This window comes from Schistocerca cancellata, unplaced genomic scaffold (assembly GCF_023864275.1).
Source record: "Schistocerca cancellata isolate TAMUIC-IGC-003103 unplaced genomic scaffold, iqSchCanc2.1 HiC_scaffold_411, whole genome shotgun sequence".
Classification (NCBI taxonomy): Eukaryota; Metazoa; Arthropoda; class Insecta; order Orthoptera; family Acrididae; genus Schistocerca; species Schistocerca cancellata.
In genome coordinates, this window is record NW_026046428.1 from 279460 (window position 1) to 297503 (window position 18044).

The 18044-nt window shown below is 53.7% G+C and overlaps 41 non-coding genes across 41 annotated transcripts; 33 read left to right on the top strand and 8 right to left on the bottom strand.

Annotated features, from left to right (window-relative positions):
* Positions 1-69: 69 nt before the first annotated feature.
* Trnae-uuc (transfer RNA glutamic acid (anticodon UUC)) lies at positions 70-141 on the top strand. Its single transcript has one exon. It is a non-coding gene; the product is annotated as a tRNA-Glu (tRNA).
* A 296-nt stretch (positions 142-437) lies between these two features.
* Positions 438-510, top strand: Trnak-uuu (transfer RNA lysine (anticodon UUU)). The gene has a single exon. It is a non-coding gene; the product is annotated as a tRNA-Lys (tRNA).
* Positions 511-649: 139 nt separating this feature from the next.
* On the top strand, positions 650-731 carry Trnas-aga (transfer RNA serine (anticodon AGA)). Its single transcript has one exon. It is a non-coding gene; the product is annotated as a tRNA-Ser (tRNA).
* A 276-nt stretch (positions 732-1007) lies between these two features.
* Trnag-ucc (transfer RNA glycine (anticodon UCC)) lies at positions 1008-1079 on the bottom strand. The gene has a single exon. It is a non-coding gene; the product is annotated as a tRNA-Gly (tRNA).
* An 815-nt stretch (positions 1080-1894) lies between these two features.
* Positions 1895-1967, top strand: Trnam-cau (transfer RNA methionine (anticodon CAU)). The gene has a single exon. It is a non-coding gene; the product is annotated as a tRNA-Met (tRNA).
* Positions 1968-2289: 322 nt separating this feature from the next.
* Trnae-uuc (transfer RNA glutamic acid (anticodon UUC)) lies at positions 2290-2361 on the top strand. The gene has a single exon. It is a non-coding gene; the product is annotated as a tRNA-Glu (tRNA).
* A 296-nt stretch (positions 2362-2657) lies between these two features.
* Trnak-uuu (transfer RNA lysine (anticodon UUU)) lies at positions 2658-2730 on the top strand. Its single transcript has one exon. It is a non-coding gene; the product is annotated as a tRNA-Lys (tRNA).
* Positions 2731-2869: 139 nt separating this feature from the next.
* On the top strand, positions 2870-2951 carry Trnas-aga (transfer RNA serine (anticodon AGA)). The gene has a single exon. It is a non-coding gene; the product is annotated as a tRNA-Ser (tRNA).
* A 276-nt stretch (positions 2952-3227) lies between these two features.
* Trnag-ucc (transfer RNA glycine (anticodon UCC)) lies at positions 3228-3299 on the bottom strand. The gene has a single exon. It is a non-coding gene; the product is annotated as a tRNA-Gly (tRNA).
* An 815-nt stretch (positions 3300-4114) lies between these two features.
* On the top strand, positions 4115-4187 carry Trnam-cau (transfer RNA methionine (anticodon CAU)). The gene has a single exon. It is a non-coding gene; the product is annotated as a tRNA-Met (tRNA).
* Positions 4188-4509: 322 nt separating this feature from the next.
* Positions 4510-4581, top strand: Trnae-uuc (transfer RNA glutamic acid (anticodon UUC)). Its single transcript has one exon. It is a non-coding gene; the product is annotated as a tRNA-Glu (tRNA).
* Positions 4582-4877: 296 nt separating this feature from the next.
* Trnak-uuu (transfer RNA lysine (anticodon UUU)) lies at positions 4878-4950 on the top strand. Its single transcript has one exon. It is a non-coding gene; the product is annotated as a tRNA-Lys (tRNA).
* Positions 4951-5089: 139 nt separating this feature from the next.
* Trnas-aga (transfer RNA serine (anticodon AGA)) lies at positions 5090-5171 on the top strand. The gene has a single exon. It is a non-coding gene; the product is annotated as a tRNA-Ser (tRNA).
* Positions 5172-5447: 276 nt separating this feature from the next.
* Positions 5448-5519, bottom strand: Trnag-ucc (transfer RNA glycine (anticodon UCC)). The gene has a single exon. It is a non-coding gene; the product is annotated as a tRNA-Gly (tRNA).
* Positions 5520-6334: 815 nt separating this feature from the next.
* Positions 6335-6407, top strand: Trnam-cau (transfer RNA methionine (anticodon CAU)). Its single transcript has one exon. It is a non-coding gene; the product is annotated as a tRNA-Met (tRNA).
* A 322-nt stretch (positions 6408-6729) lies between these two features.
* Positions 6730-6801, top strand: Trnae-uuc (transfer RNA glutamic acid (anticodon UUC)). Its single transcript has one exon. It is a non-coding gene; the product is annotated as a tRNA-Glu (tRNA).
* A 296-nt stretch (positions 6802-7097) lies between these two features.
* On the top strand, positions 7098-7170 carry Trnak-uuu (transfer RNA lysine (anticodon UUU)). Its single transcript has one exon. It is a non-coding gene; the product is annotated as a tRNA-Lys (tRNA).
* A 139-nt stretch (positions 7171-7309) lies between these two features.
* Trnas-aga (transfer RNA serine (anticodon AGA)) lies at positions 7310-7391 on the top strand. The gene has a single exon. It is a non-coding gene; the product is annotated as a tRNA-Ser (tRNA).
* Positions 7392-7667: 276 nt separating this feature from the next.
* Positions 7668-7739, bottom strand: Trnag-ucc (transfer RNA glycine (anticodon UCC)). Its single transcript has one exon. It is a non-coding gene; the product is annotated as a tRNA-Gly (tRNA).
* An 815-nt stretch (positions 7740-8554) lies between these two features.
* Trnam-cau (transfer RNA methionine (anticodon CAU)) lies at positions 8555-8627 on the top strand. Its single transcript has one exon. It is a non-coding gene; the product is annotated as a tRNA-Met (tRNA).
* A 322-nt stretch (positions 8628-8949) lies between these two features.
* Trnae-uuc (transfer RNA glutamic acid (anticodon UUC)) lies at positions 8950-9021 on the top strand. Its single transcript has one exon. It is a non-coding gene; the product is annotated as a tRNA-Glu (tRNA).
* A 296-nt stretch (positions 9022-9317) lies between these two features.
* On the top strand, positions 9318-9390 carry Trnak-uuu (transfer RNA lysine (anticodon UUU)). Its single transcript has one exon. It is a non-coding gene; the product is annotated as a tRNA-Lys (tRNA).
* A 139-nt stretch (positions 9391-9529) lies between these two features.
* On the top strand, positions 9530-9611 carry Trnas-aga (transfer RNA serine (anticodon AGA)). Its single transcript has one exon. It is a non-coding gene; the product is annotated as a tRNA-Ser (tRNA).
* Positions 9612-9887: 276 nt separating this feature from the next.
* Trnag-ucc (transfer RNA glycine (anticodon UCC)) lies at positions 9888-9959 on the bottom strand. The gene has a single exon. It is a non-coding gene; the product is annotated as a tRNA-Gly (tRNA).
* Positions 9960-10774: 815 nt separating this feature from the next.
* Trnam-cau (transfer RNA methionine (anticodon CAU)) lies at positions 10775-10847 on the top strand. Its single transcript has one exon. It is a non-coding gene; the product is annotated as a tRNA-Met (tRNA).
* Positions 10848-11169: 322 nt separating this feature from the next.
* On the top strand, positions 11170-11241 carry Trnae-uuc (transfer RNA glutamic acid (anticodon UUC)). Its single transcript has one exon. It is a non-coding gene; the product is annotated as a tRNA-Glu (tRNA).
* Positions 11242-11537: 296 nt separating this feature from the next.
* Positions 11538-11610, top strand: Trnak-uuu (transfer RNA lysine (anticodon UUU)). The gene has a single exon. It is a non-coding gene; the product is annotated as a tRNA-Lys (tRNA).
* A 139-nt stretch (positions 11611-11749) lies between these two features.
* Trnas-aga (transfer RNA serine (anticodon AGA)) lies at positions 11750-11831 on the top strand. The gene has a single exon. It is a non-coding gene; the product is annotated as a tRNA-Ser (tRNA).
* Positions 11832-12107: 276 nt separating this feature from the next.
* Positions 12108-12179, bottom strand: Trnag-ucc (transfer RNA glycine (anticodon UCC)). The gene has a single exon. It is a non-coding gene; the product is annotated as a tRNA-Gly (tRNA).
* Positions 12180-12994: 815 nt separating this feature from the next.
* Positions 12995-13067, top strand: Trnam-cau (transfer RNA methionine (anticodon CAU)). The gene has a single exon. It is a non-coding gene; the product is annotated as a tRNA-Met (tRNA).
* A 322-nt stretch (positions 13068-13389) lies between these two features.
* On the top strand, positions 13390-13461 carry Trnae-uuc (transfer RNA glutamic acid (anticodon UUC)). Its single transcript has one exon. It is a non-coding gene; the product is annotated as a tRNA-Glu (tRNA).
* A 296-nt stretch (positions 13462-13757) lies between these two features.
* On the top strand, positions 13758-13830 carry Trnak-uuu (transfer RNA lysine (anticodon UUU)). Its single transcript has one exon. It is a non-coding gene; the product is annotated as a tRNA-Lys (tRNA).
* Positions 13831-13969: 139 nt separating this feature from the next.
* Trnas-aga (transfer RNA serine (anticodon AGA)) lies at positions 13970-14051 on the top strand. The gene has a single exon. It is a non-coding gene; the product is annotated as a tRNA-Ser (tRNA).
* Positions 14052-14327: 276 nt separating this feature from the next.
* Positions 14328-14399, bottom strand: Trnag-ucc (transfer RNA glycine (anticodon UCC)). The gene has a single exon. It is a non-coding gene; the product is annotated as a tRNA-Gly (tRNA).
* An 815-nt stretch (positions 14400-15214) lies between these two features.
* Positions 15215-15287, top strand: Trnam-cau (transfer RNA methionine (anticodon CAU)). Its single transcript has one exon. It is a non-coding gene; the product is annotated as a tRNA-Met (tRNA).
* Positions 15288-15609: 322 nt separating this feature from the next.
* Positions 15610-15681, top strand: Trnae-uuc (transfer RNA glutamic acid (anticodon UUC)). The gene has a single exon. It is a non-coding gene; the product is annotated as a tRNA-Glu (tRNA).
* A 296-nt stretch (positions 15682-15977) lies between these two features.
* Positions 15978-16050, top strand: Trnak-uuu (transfer RNA lysine (anticodon UUU)). The gene has a single exon. It is a non-coding gene; the product is annotated as a tRNA-Lys (tRNA).
* A 139-nt stretch (positions 16051-16189) lies between these two features.
* Trnas-aga (transfer RNA serine (anticodon AGA)) lies at positions 16190-16271 on the top strand. Its single transcript has one exon. It is a non-coding gene; the product is annotated as a tRNA-Ser (tRNA).
* A 275-nt stretch (positions 16272-16546) lies between these two features.
* On the bottom strand, positions 16547-16618 carry Trnag-ucc (transfer RNA glycine (anticodon UCC)). Its single transcript has one exon. It is a non-coding gene; the product is annotated as a tRNA-Gly (tRNA).
* An 815-nt stretch (positions 16619-17433) lies between these two features.
* Positions 17434-17506, top strand: Trnam-cau (transfer RNA methionine (anticodon CAU)). Its single transcript has one exon. It is a non-coding gene; the product is annotated as a tRNA-Met (tRNA).
* Positions 17507-17828: 322 nt separating this feature from the next.
* Trnae-uuc (transfer RNA glutamic acid (anticodon UUC)) lies at positions 17829-17900 on the top strand. The gene has a single exon. It is a non-coding gene; the product is annotated as a tRNA-Glu (tRNA).
* Positions 17901-18044: the final 144 nt, after the last annotated feature.

Genomic DNA, 18044 nt, shown 5'->3' on the forward strand with positions numbered 1-18044 from the left:
CAACACTGAGTCCGGATTGAGCACGAAATGCGAGAAGAGAGGGAGTAAATCTCACGTTTCTCGAGCAAATCCGGTGTGGTCTAGTGGCTAGGATACCTGGCTTTCACCCAGGAGGCCCGGGTTCGATTCCCGGTACCGGAAGGGAAGTTTTTGCGCACACGACCCTCCATCTTTTGGCCTTCCAACCTTCGTTTGTCGCCCTCCTTCCGGAGCTTCAACCGAACGTAATCGGGGGAAGCAGGCACAGGATGCAATTACTGTCAGCACCGGGATAAAGGAAGAAGAGGCACTGGTCCGCTGTTGGGGTGCTACCAGCGTCAGTGGGAAGTCGGTGAAGTCGCCAGTTGCGCCAGAAGCCAGCAATTACCGTAGTACGCCTACACACGCGTTCCAGTTATTCACATTGCTTGCAGTCGCTCCATGCACAACAAGCGTGAGCCCGGATAGCTCAGTCGGTAGAGCATTAGGCTTTTAACCTAAGTGTCCAGGGTTCGAATCCCTGTTCGGGCGAAGATTTTAACGCTTCCGTAATGGCTCGTCTCGTAGCGCTGGTAGCCCTGCCGTAATCAGTGCACCGAGTTCGTTTCCTGTCAACATTCTGCGCAGACCGGTTGCATTTTTCACGATTCGAGGGAAGCTTTAGCTACGAGCAGTCGTGGCCGAGTGGTTAAGGCGTCTGACTAGAAATCAGATTCCCTGTGGGAGCGTAGGTTCGAGTCCTACCGACTGCGTCGGTTTTTTTATTTTTTGTTTCAGAAGAGAGAGCAGAAAATTTCGCAGTTTGCCTGTCGTTTTGGTACCTCGCTACACCTCACCTCTCACAGTCGTTTATAGCGCCTGTCCTTTTGATAAGGGCGAATTCCAAGCGTCAGCTTTCGCGTCAGCCGAGCAAAGTCGGGACAAGTCGGGACATACTACAGGATGGCCTGCGTGGAGCGACGACGGAAAGAAAACGTTAATTCAACAGCACGTGGCTCACATACTCATACGCATAGATTTGCGCCCGTTGCGGTGGCCGGGAATCGAACGCGGCTCAACTGCTCGGAAGGCAACTATGCTCACCATTACACTACCACCGCACAGCCGCTGCTCGCAACGCCGCGCTGTGTCGGCTTCCCGCCCGCCGGCAGTGGCCCACGGTGATAGTAGCTGTAGACGCTTTACGAGGTAGGAGGGTGCATTCGGGCAGCGCCTCCACGCACGCTGCGTCTTTGGGCAAGGCTCGTCGCCGCGGCCGCAACGTTACTCACACAATAGTGACGAGCGGTCGCTTTGAGGCAGTGTAGTGGGGGACTCCGCGTGTGTAGCACTTTTTTCGGTTGTATCCGACGTCGCTGGGTGGCAATCCCACTTTCCCTGCAGACAGCTGCTCGGGAATATGCTCGGGAAGCACGGACGTCATCGGACGTCCGCCCCCAACAAATGCAACTAACAAAATGAGAACAACAACTAAAAAAGTGGTAGGTTGTTCGACTACCACGCGGGCGGCCCGGCTTCGATTCCCGGCCGATGCATCGTTTTGCTGTTCTCGCTATAGTGCTGCCGCGCCGATTGCTCGCTTGAGGTGCGCCAGCCTCAGGAATGTATAGCAGGATTCGCTGTGAGAAGAACCAAACATGCAGCACGCAAGAGACCCTACTTGGACGGCCGCGTGCTGTTACTGAACTCCAGCGTCGGCCTGGCCCTACAGGCCGCTGTGTTCAGGTGCCGCAAGGGCGATGTACTGTAACCTCAGGCAGTGCTGCTTTCCGTCGTTAAAAAAGCTGCGGCAGCAGTTTACTCTAGCAAGTCGGGAAAGCACGCGTAGCGACACAACAGATTCCTGAGAAAGCGCAAACTGTCTATCTCTAATATGTGAGACTTACCAAGATTCCTGGGATGATGGTTGCAACGAGCCTCGGTAGCGCAGTAGGTAGCGCGTAAGTCTCATAATCTTAAGGTCGTGAGTTCGATCCTCACCCGGGGCATTTAATTTGCTGTACATCACGGCTGAATTAACGGCGTTGCTATTGCTAGCGAACGAACTTAATTGTCGTTTGTTATCCACAAGGAGTCCACGCCTCAGCGTCACAATGTTTACTTCCAATTATGGCAAGGTACAACTTTGATCATTCTCCTCCCCTGTTATGAGTGAAATATGATGCAAACAGCAATGAATAGACAGTTTCGAGCTGTGCGCCATGCCAGTCTGCACGCGCAAAAATGCTCGCAAACAGAGAACAACACTGAGTCCGGATTGAGCACGAAATGCGAGAAGAGAGGGAGTAAATCTCACGTTTCTCGAGCAAATCCGGTGTGGTCTAGTGGCTAGGATACCTGGCTTTCACCCAGGAGGCCCGGGTTCGATTCCCGGTACCGGAAGGGAAGTTTTTGCGCACACGACCCTCCATCTTTTGGCCTTCCAACCTTCGTTTGTCGCCCTCCTTCCGGAGCTTCAACCGAACGTAATCGGGGGAAGCAGGCACAGGATGCAATTACTGTCAGCACCGGGATAAAGGGAGAAGAGGCACTGGTCCGCTGTTGGGGTGCTACCAGCGTCAGTGGGAAGTCGGTGAAGTCGCCAGTTGCGCCAGAAGCCAGCAATTACCGTAGTACGCCTACACACGCGTTCCAGTTATTCACATTGCTTGCAGTCGCTCCATGCACAACAAGCGTGAGCCCGGATAGCTCAGTCGGTAGAGCATTAGGCTTTTAACCTAAGTGTCCAGGGTTCGAATCCCTGTTCGGGCGAAGATTTTAACGCTTCCGTAATGGCTCGTCTCGTAGCGCTGGTAGCCCTGCCGTAATCAGTGCACCGAGTTCGTTTCCTGTCAACATTCTGCGCAGACCGGTTGCATTTTTCACGATTCGAGGGAAGCTTTAGCTACGAGCAGTCGTGGCCGAGTGGTTAAGGCGTCTGACTAGAAATCAGATTCCCTGTGGGAGCGTAGGTTCGAGTCCTACCGACTGCGTCGGTTTTTTTATTTTTTGTTTCAGAAGAGAGAGCAGAAAATTTCGCAGTTTGCCTGTCGTTTTGGTACCTCGCTACACCTCACCTCTCACAGTCGTTTATAGCGCCTGTCCTTTTGATAAGGGCGAATTCCAAGCGTCAGCTTTCGCGCCAGCCGAGCAAAGTCGGGACAAGTCGGGACATACTACAGGATGGCCTGCGTGGAGCGACGACGGAAAGAAAACGTTAATTCAACAGCACGTGGCTCACATACTCATACGCATAGATTTGCGCCCGTTGCGGTGGCCGGGAATCGAACGCGGCTCAACTGCTCGGAAGGCAACTATGCTCACCATTACACTACCACCGCACAGCCGCTGCTCGCAACGCCGCGCTGTGTCGGCTTCCCGCCCGCCGGCAGTGGCCCACGGTGATAGTAGCTGTAGACGCTTTACGAGGTAGGAGGGTGCATTCGGGCAGCGCCTCCACGCACGCTGCGTCTTTGGGCAAGGCTCGTCGCCGCGGCCGCAACGTTACTCACACAATAGTGACGAGCGGTCGCTTTGAGGCAGTGTAGTGGGGGACTCCGCGTGTGTAGCACTTTTTTCGGTTGTATCCGACGTCGCTGGGTGGCAATCCCACTTTCCCTGCAGACAGCTGCTCGGGAATATGCTCGGGAAGCACGGACGTCATCGGACGTCCGCCCCCAACAAATGCAACTAACAAAATGAGAACAACAACTAAAAAAGTGGTAGGTTGTTCGACTACCACGCGGGCGGCCCGGCTTCGATTCCCGGCCGATGCATCGTTTTGCTGTTCTCGCTATAGTGCTGCCGCGCCGATTGCTCGCTTGAGGTGCGCCAGCCTCAGGAATGTATAGCAGGATTCGCTGTGAGAAGAACCAAACATGCAGCACGCAAGAGACCCTACTTGGACGGCCGCGTGCTGTTACTGAACTCCAGCGTCGGCCTGGCCCTACAGGCCGCTGTGTTCAGGTGCCGCAAGGGCGATGTACTGTAACCTCAGGCAGTGCTGCTTTCCGTCGTTAAAAAAGCTGCGGCAGCAGTTTACTCTAGCAAGTCGGGAAAGCACGCGTAGCGACACAACAGATTCCTGAGAAAGCGCAAACTGTCTATCTCTAATATGTGAGACTTACCAAGATTCCTGGGATGATGGTTGCAACGAGCCTCGGTAGCGCAGTAGGTAGCGCGTAAGTCTCATAATCTTAAGGTCGTGAGTTCGATCCTCACCCGGGGCATTTAATTTGCTGTACATCACGGCTGAATTAACGGCGTTGCTATTGCTAGCGAACGAACTTAATTGTCGTTTGTTATCCACAAGGAGTCCACGCCTCAGCGTCACAATGTTTACTTCCAATTATGGCAAGGTACAACTTTGATCATTCTCCTCCCCTGTTATGAGTGAAATATGATGCAAACAGCAATGAATAGACAGTTTCGAGCTGTGCGCCATGCCAGTCTGCACGCGCAAAAATGCTCGCAAACAGAGAACAACACTGAGTCCGGATTGAGCACGAAATGCGAGAAGAGAGGGAGTAAATCTCACGTTTCTCGAGCAAATCCGGTGTGGTCTAGTGGCTAGGATACCTGGCTTTCACCCAGGAGGCCCGGGTTCGATTCCCGGTACCGGAAGGGAAGTTTTTGCGCACACGACCCTCCATCTTTTGGCCTTCCAACCTTCGTTTGTCGCCCTCCTTCCGGAGCTTCAACCGAACGTAATCGGGGGAAGCAGGCACAGGATGCAATTACTGTCAGCACCGGGATAAAGGGAGAAGAGGCACTGGTCCGCTGTTGGGGTGCTACCAGCGTCAGTGGGAAGTCGGTGAAGTCGCCAGTTGCGCCAGAAGCCAGCAATTACCGTAGTACGCCTACACACGCGTTCCAGTTATTCACATTGCTTGCAGTCGCTCCATGCACAACAAGCGTGAGCCCGGATAGCTCAGTCGGTAGAGCATTAGGCTTTTAACCTAAGTGTCCAGGGTTCGAATCCCTGTTCGGGCGAAGATTTTAACGCTTCCGTAATGGCTCGTCTCGTAGCGCTGGTAGCCCTGCCGTAATCAGTGCACCGAGTTCGTTTCCTGTCAACATTCTGCGCAGACCGGTTGCATTTTTCACGATTCGAGGGAAGCTTTAGCTACGAGCAGTCGTGGCCGAGTGGTTAAGGCGTCTGACTAGAAATCAGATTCCCTGTGGGAGCGTAGGTTCGAGTCCTACCGACTGCGTCGGTTTTTTTATTTTTTGTTTCAGAAGAGAGAGCAGAAAATTTCGCAGTTTGCCTGTCGTTTTGGTACCTCGCTACACCTCACCTCTCACAGTCGTTTATAGCGCCTGTCCTTTTGCTAAGGGCGAATTCCAAGCGTCAGCTTTCGCGTCAGCCGAGCAAAGTCGGGACAAGTCGGGACATACTACAGGATGGCCTGCGTGGAGCGACGACGGAAAGAAAACGTTAATTCAACAGCACGTGGCTCACATACTCATACGCATAGATTTGCGCCCGTTGCGGTGGCCGGGAATCGAACGCGGCTCAACTGCTCGGAAGGCAACTATGCTCACCATTACACTACCACCGCACAGCCGCTGCTCGCAACGCCGCGCTGTGTCGGCTTCCCGCCCGCCGGCAGTGGCCCACGGTGATAGTAGCTGTAGACGCTTTACGAGGTAGGAGGGTGCATTCGGGCAGCGCCTCCACGCACGCTGCGTCTTTGGGCAAGGCTCGTCGCCGCGGCCGCAACGTTACTCACACAATAGTGACGAGCGGTCGCTTTGAGGCAGTGTAGTGGGGGACTCCGCGTGTGTAGCACTTTTTTCGGTTGTATCCGACGTCGCTGGGTGGCAATCCCACTTTCCCTGCAGACAGCTGCTCGGGAATATGCTCGGGAAGCACGGACGTCATCGGACGTCCGCCCCCAACAAATGCAACTAACAAAATGAGAACAACAACTAAAAAAGTGGTAGGTTGTTCGACTACCACGCGGGCGGCCCGGCTTCGATTCCCGGCCGATGCATCGTTTTGCTGTTCTCGCTATAGTGCTGCCGCGCCGATTGCTCGCTTGAGGTGCGCCAGCCTCAGGAATGTATAGCAGGATTCGCTGTGAGAAGAACCAAACATGCAGCACGCAAGAGACCCTACTTGGACGGCCGCGTGCTGTTACTGAACTCCAGCGTCGGCCTGGCCCTACAGGCCGCTGTGTTCAGGTGCCGCAAGGGCGATGTACTGTAACCTCAGGCAGTGCTGCTTTCCGTCGTTAAAAAAGCTGCGGCAGCAGTTTACTCTAGCAAGTCGGGAAAGCACGCGTAGCGACACAACAGATTCCTGAGAAAGCGCAAACTGTCTATCTCTAATATGTGAGACTTACCAAGATTCCTGGGATGATGGTTGCAACGAGCCTCGGTAGCGCAGTAGGTAGCGCGTAAGTCTCATAATCTTAAGGTCGTGAGTTCGATCCTCACCCGGGGCATTTAATTTGCTGTACATCACGGCTGAATTAACGGCGTTGCTATTGCTAGCGAACGAACTTAATTGTCGTTTGTTATCCACAAGGAGTCCACGCCTCAGCGTCACAATGTTTACTTCCAATTATGGCAAGGTACAACTTTGATCATTCTCCTCCCCTGTTATGAGTGAAATATGATGCAAACAGCAATGAATAGACAGTTTCGAGCTGTGCGCCATGCCAGTCTGCACGCGCAAAAATGCTCGCAAACAGAGAACAACACTGAGTCCGGATTGAGCACGAAATGCGAGAAGAGAGGGAGTAAATCTCACGTTTCTCGAGCAAATCCGGTGTGGTCTAGTGGCTAGGATACCTGGCTTTCACCCAGGAGGCCCGGGTTCGATTCCCGGTACCGGAAGGGAAGTTTTTGCGCACACGACCCTCCATCTTTTGGCCTTCCAACCTTCGTTTGTCGCCCTCCTTCCGGAGCTTCAACCGAACGTAATCGGGGGAAGCAGGCACAGGATGCAATTACTGTCAGCACCGGGATAAAGGGAGAAGAGGCACTGGTCCGCTGTTGGGGTGCTACCAGCGTCAGTGGGAAGTCGGTGAAGTCGCCAGTTGCGCCAGAAGCCAGCAATTACCGTAGTACGCCTACACACGCGTTCCAGTTATTCACATTGCTTGCAGTCGCTCCATGCACAACAAGCGTGAGCCCGGATAGCTCAGTCGGTAGAGCATTAGGCTTTTAACCTAAGTGTCCAGGGTTCGAATCCCTGTTCGGGCGAAGATTTTAACGCTTCCGTAATGGCTCGTCTCGTAGCGCTGGTAGCCCTGCCGTAATCAGTGCACCGAGTTCGTTTCCTGTCAACATTCTGCGCAGACCGGTTGCATTTTTCACGATTCGAGGGAAGCTTTAGCTACGAGCAGTCGTGGCCGAGTGGTTAAGGCGTCTGACTAGAAATCAGATTCCCTGTGGGAGCGTAGGTTCGAGTCCTACCGACTGCGTCGGTTTTTTTATTTTTTGTTTCAGAAGAGAGAGCAGAAAATTTCGCAGTTTGCCTGTCGTTTTGGTACCTCGCTACACCTCACCTCTCACAGTCGTTTATAGCGCCTGTCCTTTTGATAAGGGCGAATTCCAAGCGTCAGCTTTCGCGTCAGCCGAGCAAAGTCGGGACAAGTCGGGACATACTACAGGATGGCCTGCGTGGAGCGACGACGGAAAGAAAACGTTAATTCAACAGCACGTGGCTCACATACTCATACGCATAGATTTGCGCCCGTTGCGGTGGCCGGGAATCGAACGCGGCTCAACTGCTCGGAAGGCAACTATGCTCACCATTACACTACCACCGCACAGCCGCTGCTCGCAACGCCGCGCTGTGTCGGCTTCCCGCCCGCCGGCAGTGGCCCACGGTGATAGTAGCTGTAGACGCTTTACGAGGTAGGAGGGTGCATTCGGGCAGCGCCTCCACGCACGCTGCGTCTTTGGGCAAGGCTCGTCGCCGCGGCCGCAACGTTACTCACACAATAGTGACGAGCGGTCGCTTTGAGGCAGTGTAGTGGGGGACTCCGCGTGTGTAGCACTTTTTTCGGTTGTATCCGACGTCGCTGGGTGGCAATCCCACTTTCCCTGCAGACAGCTGCTCGGGAATATGCTCGGGAAGCACGGACGTCATCGGACGTCCGCCCCCAACAAATGCAACTAACAAAATGAGAACAACAACTAAAAAAGTGGTAGGTTGTTCGACTACCACGCGGGCGGCCCGGCTTCGATTCCCGGCCGATGCATCGTTTTGCTGTTCTCGCTATAGTGCTGCCGCGCCGATTGCTCGCTTGAGGTGCGCCAGCCTCAGGAATGTATAGCAGGATTCGCTGTGAGAAGAACCAAACATGCAGCACGCAAGAGACCCTACTTGGACGGCCGCGTGCTGTTACTGAACTCCAGCGTCGGCCTGGCCCTACAGGCCGCTGTGTTCAGGTGCCGCAAGGGCGATGTACTGTAACCTCAGGCAGTGCTGCTTTCCGTCGTTAAAAAAGCTGCGGCAGCAGTTTACTCTAGCAAGTCGGGAAAGCACGCGTAGCGACACAACAGATTCCTGAGAAAGCGCAAACTGTCTATCTCTAATATGTGAGACTTACCAAGATTCCTGGGACGATGGTTGCAACGAGCCTCGGTAGCGCAGTAGGTAGCGCGTAAGTCTCATAATCTTAAGGTCGTGAGTTCGATCCTCACCCGGGGCATTTAATTTGCTGTACATCACGGCTGAATTAACGGCGTTGCTATTGCTAGCGAACGAACTTAATTGTCGTTTGTTATCCACAAGGAGTCCACGCCTCAGCGTCACAATGTTTACTTCCAATTATGGCAAGGTACAACTTTGATCATTCTCCTCCCCTGTTATGAGTGAAATATGATGCAAACAGCAATGAATAGACAGTTTCGAGCTGTGCGCCATGCCAGTCTGCACGCGCAAAAATGCTCGCAAACAGAGAACAACACTGAGTCCGGATTGAGCACGAAATGCGAGAAGAGAGGGAGTAAATCTCACGTTTCTCGAGCAAATCCGGTGTGGTCTAGTGGCTAGGATACCTGGCTTTCACCCAGGAGGCCCGTGTTCGATTCCCGGTACCGGAAGGGAAGTTTTTGCGCACACGACCCTCCATCTTTCGGCCTTCCAACCTTCGTTTGTCGCCCTCCTTCCGGAGCTTCAACCGAACGTAATCGGGGGAAGCAGGCACAGGATGCAATTACTGTCAGCACCGGGATAAAGGGAGAAGAGGCACTGGTCCGCTGTTGGGGTGCTACCAGCGTCAGTGGGAAGTCGGTGAAGTCGCCAGTTGCGCCAGAAGCCAGCAATTACCGTAGTACGCCTACACACGCGTTCCAGTTATTCACATTGCTTGCAGTCGCTCCATGCACAACAAGCGTGAGCCCGGATAGCTCAGTCGGTAGAGCATTAGGCTTTTAACCTAAGTGTCCAGGGTTCGAATCCCTGTTCGGGCGAAGATTTTAACGCTTCCGTAATGGCTCGTCTCGTAGCGCTGGTAGCCCTGCCGTAATCAGTGCACCGAGTTCGTTTCCTGTCAACATTCTGCGCAGACCGGTTGCATTTTTCACGATTCGAGGGAAGCTTTAGCTACGAGCAGTCGTGGCCGAGTGGTTAAGGCGTCTGACTAGAAATCAGATTCCCTGTGGGAGCGTAGGTTCGAGTCCTACCGACTGCGTCGGTTTTTTTATTTTTTGTTTCAGAAGAGAGAGCAGAAAATTTCGCAGTTTGCCTGTCGTTTTGGTACCTCGCTACACCTCACCTCTCACAGTCGTTTATAGCGCCTGTCCTTTTGCTAAGGGCGAATTCCAAGCGTCAGCTTTCGCGTCAGCCGAGCAAAGTCGGGACAAGTCGGGACATACTACAGGATGGCCTGCGTGGAGCGACGACGGAAAGAAAACGTTAATTCAACAGCACGTGGCTCACATACTCATACGCATAGATTTGCGCCCGTTGCGGTGGCCGGGAATCGAACGCGGCTCAACTGCTCGGAAGGCAACTATGCTCACCATTACACTACCACCGCACAGCCGCTGCTCGCAACGCCGCGCTGTGTCGGCTTCCCGCCCGCCGGCAGTGGCCCACGGTGATAGTAGCTGTAGACGCTTTACGAGGTAGGAGGGTGCATTCGGGCAGCGCCTCCACGCACGCTGCGTCTTTGGGCAAGGCTCGTCGCCGCGGCCGCAACGTTACTCACACAATAGTGACGAGCGGTCGCTTTGAGGCAGTGTAGTGGGGGACTCCGCGTGTGTAGCACTTTTTTCGGTTGTATCCGACGTCGCTGGGTGGCAATCCCACTTTCCCTGCAGACAGCTGCTCGGGAATATGCTCGGGAAGCACGGACGTCATCGGACGTCCGCCCCCAACAAATGCAACTAACAAAATGAGAACAACAACTAAAAAAGTGGTAGGTTGTTCGACTACCACGCGGGCGGCCCGGCTTCGATTCCCGGCCGATGCATCGTTTTGCTGTTCTCGCTATAGTGCTGCCGCGCCGATTGCTCGCTTGAGGTGCGCCAGCCTCAGGAATGTATAGCAGGATTCGCTGTGAGAAGAACCAAACATGCAGCACGCAAGAGACCCTACTTGGACGGCCGCGTGCTGTTACTGAACTCCAGCGTCGGCCTGGCCCTACAGGCCGCTGTGTTCAGGTGCCGCAAGGGCGATGTACTGTAACCTCAGGCAGTGCTGCTTTCCGTCGTTAAAAAAGCTGCGGCAGCAGTTTACTCTAGCAAGTCGGGAAAGCACGCGTAGCGACACAACAGATTCCTGAGAAAGCGCAAACTGTCTATCTCTAATATGTGAGACTTACCAAGATTCCTGGGATGATGGTTGCAACGAGCCTCGGTAGCGCAGTAGGTAGCGCGTAAGTCTCATAATCTTAAGGTCGTGAGTTCGATCCTCACCCGGGGCATTTAATTTGCTGTACATCACGGCTGAATTAACGGCGTTGCTATTGCTAGCGAACGAACTTAATTGTCGTTTGTTATCCACAAGGAGTCCACGCCTCAGCGTCACAATGTTTACTTCCAATTATGGCAAGGAACAACTTTGATCATTCTCCTCCCCTGTTATGAGTGAAATATGATGCAAACAGCAATGAATAGACAGTTTCGAGCTGTGCGCCATGCCAGTCTGCACGCGCAAAAATGCTCGCAAACAGAGAACAACACTGAGTCCGGATTGAGCACGAAATGCGAGAAGAGAGGGAGTAAATCTCACGTTTCTCGAGCAAATCCGGTGTGGTCTAGTGGCTAGGATACCTGGCTTTCACCCAGGAGGCCCGGGTTCGATTCCCGGTACCGGAAGGGAAGTTTTTGCGCACACGACCCTCCATCTTTTGGCCTTCCAACCTTCGTTTGTCGCCCTCCTTCCGGAGCTTCAACCGAACGTAATCGGGGGAAGCAGGCACAGGATGCAATTACTGTCAGCACCGGGATAAAGGGAGAAGAGGCACTGGTCCGCTGTTGGGGTGCTACCAGCGTCAGTGGGAAGTCGGTGAAGTCGCCAGTTGCGCCAGAAGCCAGCAATTACCGTAGTACGCCTACACACGCGTTCCAGTTATTCACATTGCTTGCAGTCGCTCCATGCACAACAAGCGTGAGCCCGGATAGCTCAGTCGGTAGAGCATTAGGCTTTTAACCTAAGTGTCCAGGGTTCGAATCCCTGTTCGGGCGAAGATTTTAACGCTTCCGTAATGGCTCGTCTCGTAGCGCTGGTAGCCCTGCCGTAATCAGTGCACCGAGTTCGTTTCCTGTCAACATTCTGCGCAGACCGGTTGCATTTTTCACGATTCGAGGGAAGCTTTAGCTACGAGCAGTCGTGGCCGAGTGGTTAAGGCGTCTGACTAGAAATCAGATTCCCTGTGGGAGCGTAGGTTCGAGTCCTACCGACTGCGTCGGTTTTTTTATTTTTTGTTTCAGAAGAGAGAGCAGAAAATTTCGCAGTTTGCCTGTCGTTTTGGTACCTCGCTACACCTCACCTCTCACAGTCGTTTATAGCGCCTGTCCTTTTGATAAGGGCGAAATCCAAGCGTCAGCTTTCGCGTCAGCCGAGCAAAGTCGGGACAAGTCGGGACATACTACAGGATGGCCTGCGTGGAGCGACGACGGAAAGAAAACGTTAATTCAACAGCACGTGGCTCACATACTCATACGCATAGATTTGCGCCCGTTGCGGTGGCCGGGAATCGAACGCGGCTCAACTGCTCGGAAGGCAACTATGCTCACCATTACACTACCACCGCACAGCCGCTGCTCGCAACGCCGCGCTGTGTCGGCTTCCCGCCCGCCGGCAGTGGCCCACGGTGATAGTAGCTGTAGACGCTTTACGAGGTAGGAGGGTGCATTCGGGCAGCGCCTCCACGCACGCTGCGTCTTTGGGCAAGGCTCGTCGCCGCGGCCGCAACGTTACTCACACAATAGTGACGAGCGGTCGCTTTGAGGCAGTGTAGTGGGGGACTCCGCGTGTGTAGCACTTTTTTCGGTTGTATCCGACGTCGCTGGGTGGCAATCCCACTTTCCCTGCAGACAGCTGCTCGGGAATATGCTCGGGAAGCACGGACGTCATCGGACGTCCGCCCCCAACAAATGCAACTAACAAAATGAGAACAACAACTAAAAAAGTGGTAGGTTGTTCGACTACCACGCAGGCGGCCCGGCTTCGATTCCCGGCCGATGCATCGTTTTGCTGTTCTCGCTATAGTGCTGCCGCGCCGATTGCTCGCTTGAGGTGCGCCAGCCTCAGGAATGTATAGCAGGATTCGCTGTGAGAAGAACCAAACATGCAGCACGCAAGAGACCCTACTTGGACGGCCGCGTGCTGTTACTGAACTCCAGCGTCGGCCTGGCCCTACAGGCCGCTGTGTTCAGGTGCCGCAAGGGCGATGTACTGTAACCTCAGGCAGTGCTGCTTTCCGTCGTTAAAAAAGCTGCGGCAGCAGTTTACTCTAGCAAGTCGGGAAAGCACGCGTAGCGACACAACAGATTCCTGAGAAAGCGCAAACTGTCTATCTCTAATATGTGAGACTTACCAAGATTCCTGGGATGATGGTTGCAACGAGCCTCGGTAGCGCAGTAGGTAGCGCGTAAGTCTCATAATCTTAAGGTCGTGAGTTCGATCCTCACCCGGGGCATTTAATTTGCTGTACATCACGGCTGAATTAACGGCGTTGCTATTGCTAGCGAACGAACTTAATTGTCGTTTGTTATCCACAAGGAGTCCACGCCTCAGCGTCACAATGTTTACTTCCAATTATGGCAAGGTATAACTTTGATCATTCTCCTCCCCTGTTATGAGTGAAATATGATGCAAACAGCAATGAATAGACAGTTTCGAGCTGTGCGCCATGCCAGTCTGCACGCGCAAAAATGCTCGCAAACAGAGAACAACACTGAGTCCGGATTGAGCACGAAATGCGAGAAGAGAGGGAGTAAATCTCACGTTTCTCGAGCAAATCCGGTGTGGTCTAGTGGCTAGGATACCTGGCTTTCACCCAGGAGGCCCGTGTTCGATTCCCGGTACCGGAAGGGAAGTTTTTGCGCACACGACCCTCCATCTTTCGGCCTTCCAACCTTCGTTTGTCGCCCTCCTTCCGGAGCTTCAACCGAACGTAATCGGGGGAAGCAGGCACAGGATGCAATTACTGTCAGCACCGGGATAAAGGGAGAAGAGGCACTGGTCCGCTGTTGGGGTGCTACCAGCGTCAGTGGGAAGTCGGTGAAGTCGCCAGTTGCGCCAGAAGCCAGCAATTACCGTAGTACGCCTACACACGCGTTCCAGTTATTCACATTGCTTGCAGTCGCTCCATGCACAACAAGCGTGAGCCCGGATAGCTCAGTCGGTAGAGCATTAGGCTTTTAACCTAAGTGTCCAGGGTTCGAATCCCTGTTCGGGCGAAGATTTTAACGCTTCCGTAATGGCTCGTCTCGTAGCGCTGGTAGCCCTGCCGTAATCAGTGCACCGAGTTCGTTTCCTGTCAACATTCTGCGCAGACCGGTTGCATTTTTCACGATTCGAGGGAAGCTTTAGCTACGAGCAGTCGTGGCCGAGTGGTTAAGGCGTCTGACTAGAAATCAGATTCCCTGTGGGAGCGTAGGTTCGAGTCCTACCGACTGCGTCGGTTTTTTTATTTTTTGTTTCAGAAGAGAGAGCAGAAAATTTCGCAGTTTGCCTGTCGTTTTGGTACCTCGCTACACCTCACCTCTCACAGTCGTTTATAGCGCCTGTCCTTTTGATAAGGGCGAATTCCAAGCGTCAGCTTTCGCGTCAGCCGAGCAAAGTCGGGACAAGTCGGGACATACTACAGGATGGCCTGCGTGGAGCGACGACGGAAAGAAAACGTTAATTCAACAGCACGTGGCTCACATACTCATACGCATAGATTTGCGCCCGTTGCGGTGGCCGGGAATCGAACGCGGCTCAACTGCTCGGAAGGCAACTATGCTCACCATTACACTACCACCGCACAGCCGCTGCTCGCAACGCCGCGCTGTGTCGGCTTCCCGCCCGCCGGCAGTGGCCCACGGTGATAGTAGCTGTAGACGCTTTACGAGGTAGGAGGGTGCATTCGGGCAGCGCCTCCACGCACGCTGCGTCTTTGGGCAAGGCTCGTCGCCGCGGCCGCAACGTTACTCACACAATAGTGACGAGCGGTCGCTTTGAGGCAGTGTAGTGGGGGACTCCGCGTGTGTAGCACTTTTTTCGGTTGTATCCGACGTCGCTGGGTGGCAATCCCACTTTCCCTGCAGACAGCTGCTCGGGAATATGCTCGGGAAGCACGGACGTCATCGGACGTCCGCCCCCAACAAATGCAACTAACAAAATGAGAACAACAACTAAAAAAGTGGTAGGTTGTTCGACTACCACGCAGGCGGCCCGGCTTCGATTCCCGGCCGATGCATCGTTTTGCTGTTCTCGCTATAGTGCTGCCGCGCCGATTGCTCGCTTGAGGTGCGCCAGCCTCAGGAATGTATAGCAGGATTCGCTGTGAGAAGAACCAAACATGCAGCACGCAAGAGACCCTACTTGGACGGCCGCGTGCTGTTACTGAACTCCAGCGTCGGCCTGGCCCTACAGGCCGCTGTGTTCAGGTGCCGCAAGGGCGATGTACTGTAACCTCAGGCAGTGCTGCTTTCCGTCGTTAAAAAAGCTGCGGCAGCAGTTTACTCTAGCAAGTCGGGAAAGCACGCGTAGCGACACAACAGATTCCTGAGAAAGCGCAAACTGTCTATCTCTAATATGTGAGACTTACCAAGATTCCTGGGATGATGGTTGCAACGAGCCTCGGTAGCGCAGTAGGTAGCGCGTAAGTCTCATAATCTTAAGGTCGTGAGTTCGATCCTCACCCGGGGCATTTAATTTGCTGTACATCACGGCTGAATTAACGGCGTTGCTATTGCTAGCGAACGAACTTAATTGTCGTTTGTTATCCACAAGGAGTCCACGCCTCAGCGTCACAATGTTTACTTCCAATTATGGCAAGGTATAACTTTGATCATTCTCCTCCCCTGTTATGAGTGAAATATGATGCAAACAGCAATGAATAGACAGTTTCGAGCTGTGCGCCATGCCAGTCTGCACGCGCAAAAATGCTCGCAAACAGAGAACAACACTGAGTCCGGATTGAGCACGAAATGCGAGAAGAGAGGGAGTAAATCTCACGTTTCTCGAGCAAATCCGGTGTGGTCTAGTGGCTAGGATACCTGGCTTTCACCCAGGAGGCCCGTGTTCGATTCCCGGTACCGGAAGGGAAGTTTTTGCGCACACGACCCTCCATCTTTCGGCCTTCCAACCTTCGTTTGTCGCCCTCCTTCCGGAGCTTCAACCGAACGTAATCGGGGGAAGCAGGCACAGGATGCAATTACTGTCAGCACCGGGATAAAGGGAGAAGAGGCACTGGTCCGCTGTTGGGGTGCTACCAGCGTCAGTGGGAAGTCGGTGAAGTCGCCAGTTGCGCCAGAAGCCAGCAATTACCGTAGTACGCCTACACACGCGTTCCAGTTATTCACATTGCTTGCAGTCGCTCCATGCACAACAAGCGTGAGCCCGGATAGCTCAGTCGGTAGAGCATTAGGCTTTTAACCTAAGTGTCCAGGGTTCGAATCCCTGTTCGGGCGAAGATTTTAACGCTTCCGTAATGGCTCGTCTCGTAGCGCTGGTAGCCCTGCCGTAATCAGTGCACCGAGTTCGTTTCCTGTCAACATTCTGCGCAGACCGGTTGCATTTTTCACGATTCGAGGGAAGCTTTAGCTACGAGCAGTCGTGGCCGAGTGGTTAAGGCGTCTGACTAGAAATCAGATTCCCTGTGGGAGCGTAGGTTCGAGTCCTACCGACTGCGTCGGTTTTTTTATTTTTTTTTCAGAAGAGAGAGCAGAAAATTTCGCAGTTTGCCTGTCGTTTTGGTACCTCGCTACACCTCACCTCTCACAGTCGTTTATAGCGCCTGTCCTTTTGATAAGGGCGAATTCCAAGCGTCAGCTTTCGCGTCAGCCGAGCAAAGTCGGGACAAGTCGGGACATACTACAGGATGGCCTGCGTGGAGCGACGACGGAAAGAAAACGTTAATTCAACAGCACGTGGCTCACATACTCATACGCATAGATTTGCGCCCGTTGCGGTGGCCGGGAATCGAACGCGGCTCAACTGCTCGGAAGGCAACTATGCTCACCATTACACTACCACCGCACAGCCGCTGCTCGCAACGCCGCGCTGTGTCGGCTTCCCGCCCGCCGGCAGTGGCCCACGGTGATAGTAGCTGTAGACGCTTTACGAGGTAGGAGGGTGCATTCGGGCAGCGCCTCCACGCACGCTGCGTCTTTGGGCAAGGCTCGTCGCCGCGGCCGCAACGTTACTCACACAATAGTGACGAGCGGTCGCTTTGAGGCAGTGTAGTGGGGGACTCCGCGTGTGTAGCACTTTTTTCGGTTGTATCCGACGTCGCTGGGTGGCAATCCCACTTTCCCTGCAGACAGCTGCTCGGGAATATGCTCGGGAAGCACGGACGTCATCGGACGTCCGCCCCCAACAAATGCAACTAACAAAATGAGAACAACAACTAAAAAAGTGGTAGGTTGTTCGACTACCACGCGGGCGGCCCGGCTTCGATTCCCGGCCGATGCATCGTTTTGCTGTTCTCGCTATAGTGCTGCCGCGCCGATTGCTCGCTTGAGGTGCGCCAGCCTCAGGAATGTATAGCAGGATTCGCTGTGAGAAGAACCAAACATGCAGCACGCAAGAGACCCTACTTGGACGGCCGCGTGCTGTTACTGAACTCCAGCGTCGGCCTGGCCCTACAGGCCGCTGTGTTCAGGTGCCGCAAGGGCGATGTACTGTAACCTCAGGCAGTGCTGCTTTCCGTCGTTAAAAAAGCTGCGGCAGCAGTTTACTCTAGCAAGTCGGGAAAGCACGCGTAGCGACACAACAGATTCCTGAGAAAGCGCAAACTGTCTATCTCTAATATGTGAGACTTACCAAGATTCCTGGGATGATGGTTGCAACGAGCCTCGGTAGCGCAGTAGGTAGCGCGTAAGTCTCATAATCTTAAGGTCGTGAGTTCGATCCTCACCCGGGGCATTTAATTTGCTGTACATCACGGCTGAATTAACGGCGTTGCTATTGCTAGCGAACGAACTTAATTGTCGTTTGTTATCCACAAGGAGTCCACGCCTCAGCGTCACAATGTTTACTTCCAATTATGGCAAGGTACAACTTTGATCATTCTCCTCCCCTGTTATGAGTGAAATATGATGCAAACAGCAATGAATAGACAGTTTCGAGCTGTGCGCCATGCCAGTCTGCACGCGCAAAAATGCTCGCAAACAGAGAACAACACTGAGTCCGGATTGAGCACGAAATGCGAGAAGAGAGGGAGTAAATCTCACGTTTCTCGAGCAAATCCGGTGTGGTCTAGTGGCTAGGATACCTGGCTTTCACCCAGGAGGCCCGGGTTCGATTCCCGGTACCGGAAGGGAAGTTTTTGCGCACACGACCCTCCATCTTTTGGCCTTCCAACCTTCGTTTGTCGCCCTCCTTCCGGAGCTTCAACCGAACGTAATCGGGGGAAGCAGGCACAGGATGCAATTACTGTCAGCACCGGGATAAAGGGAGAAGA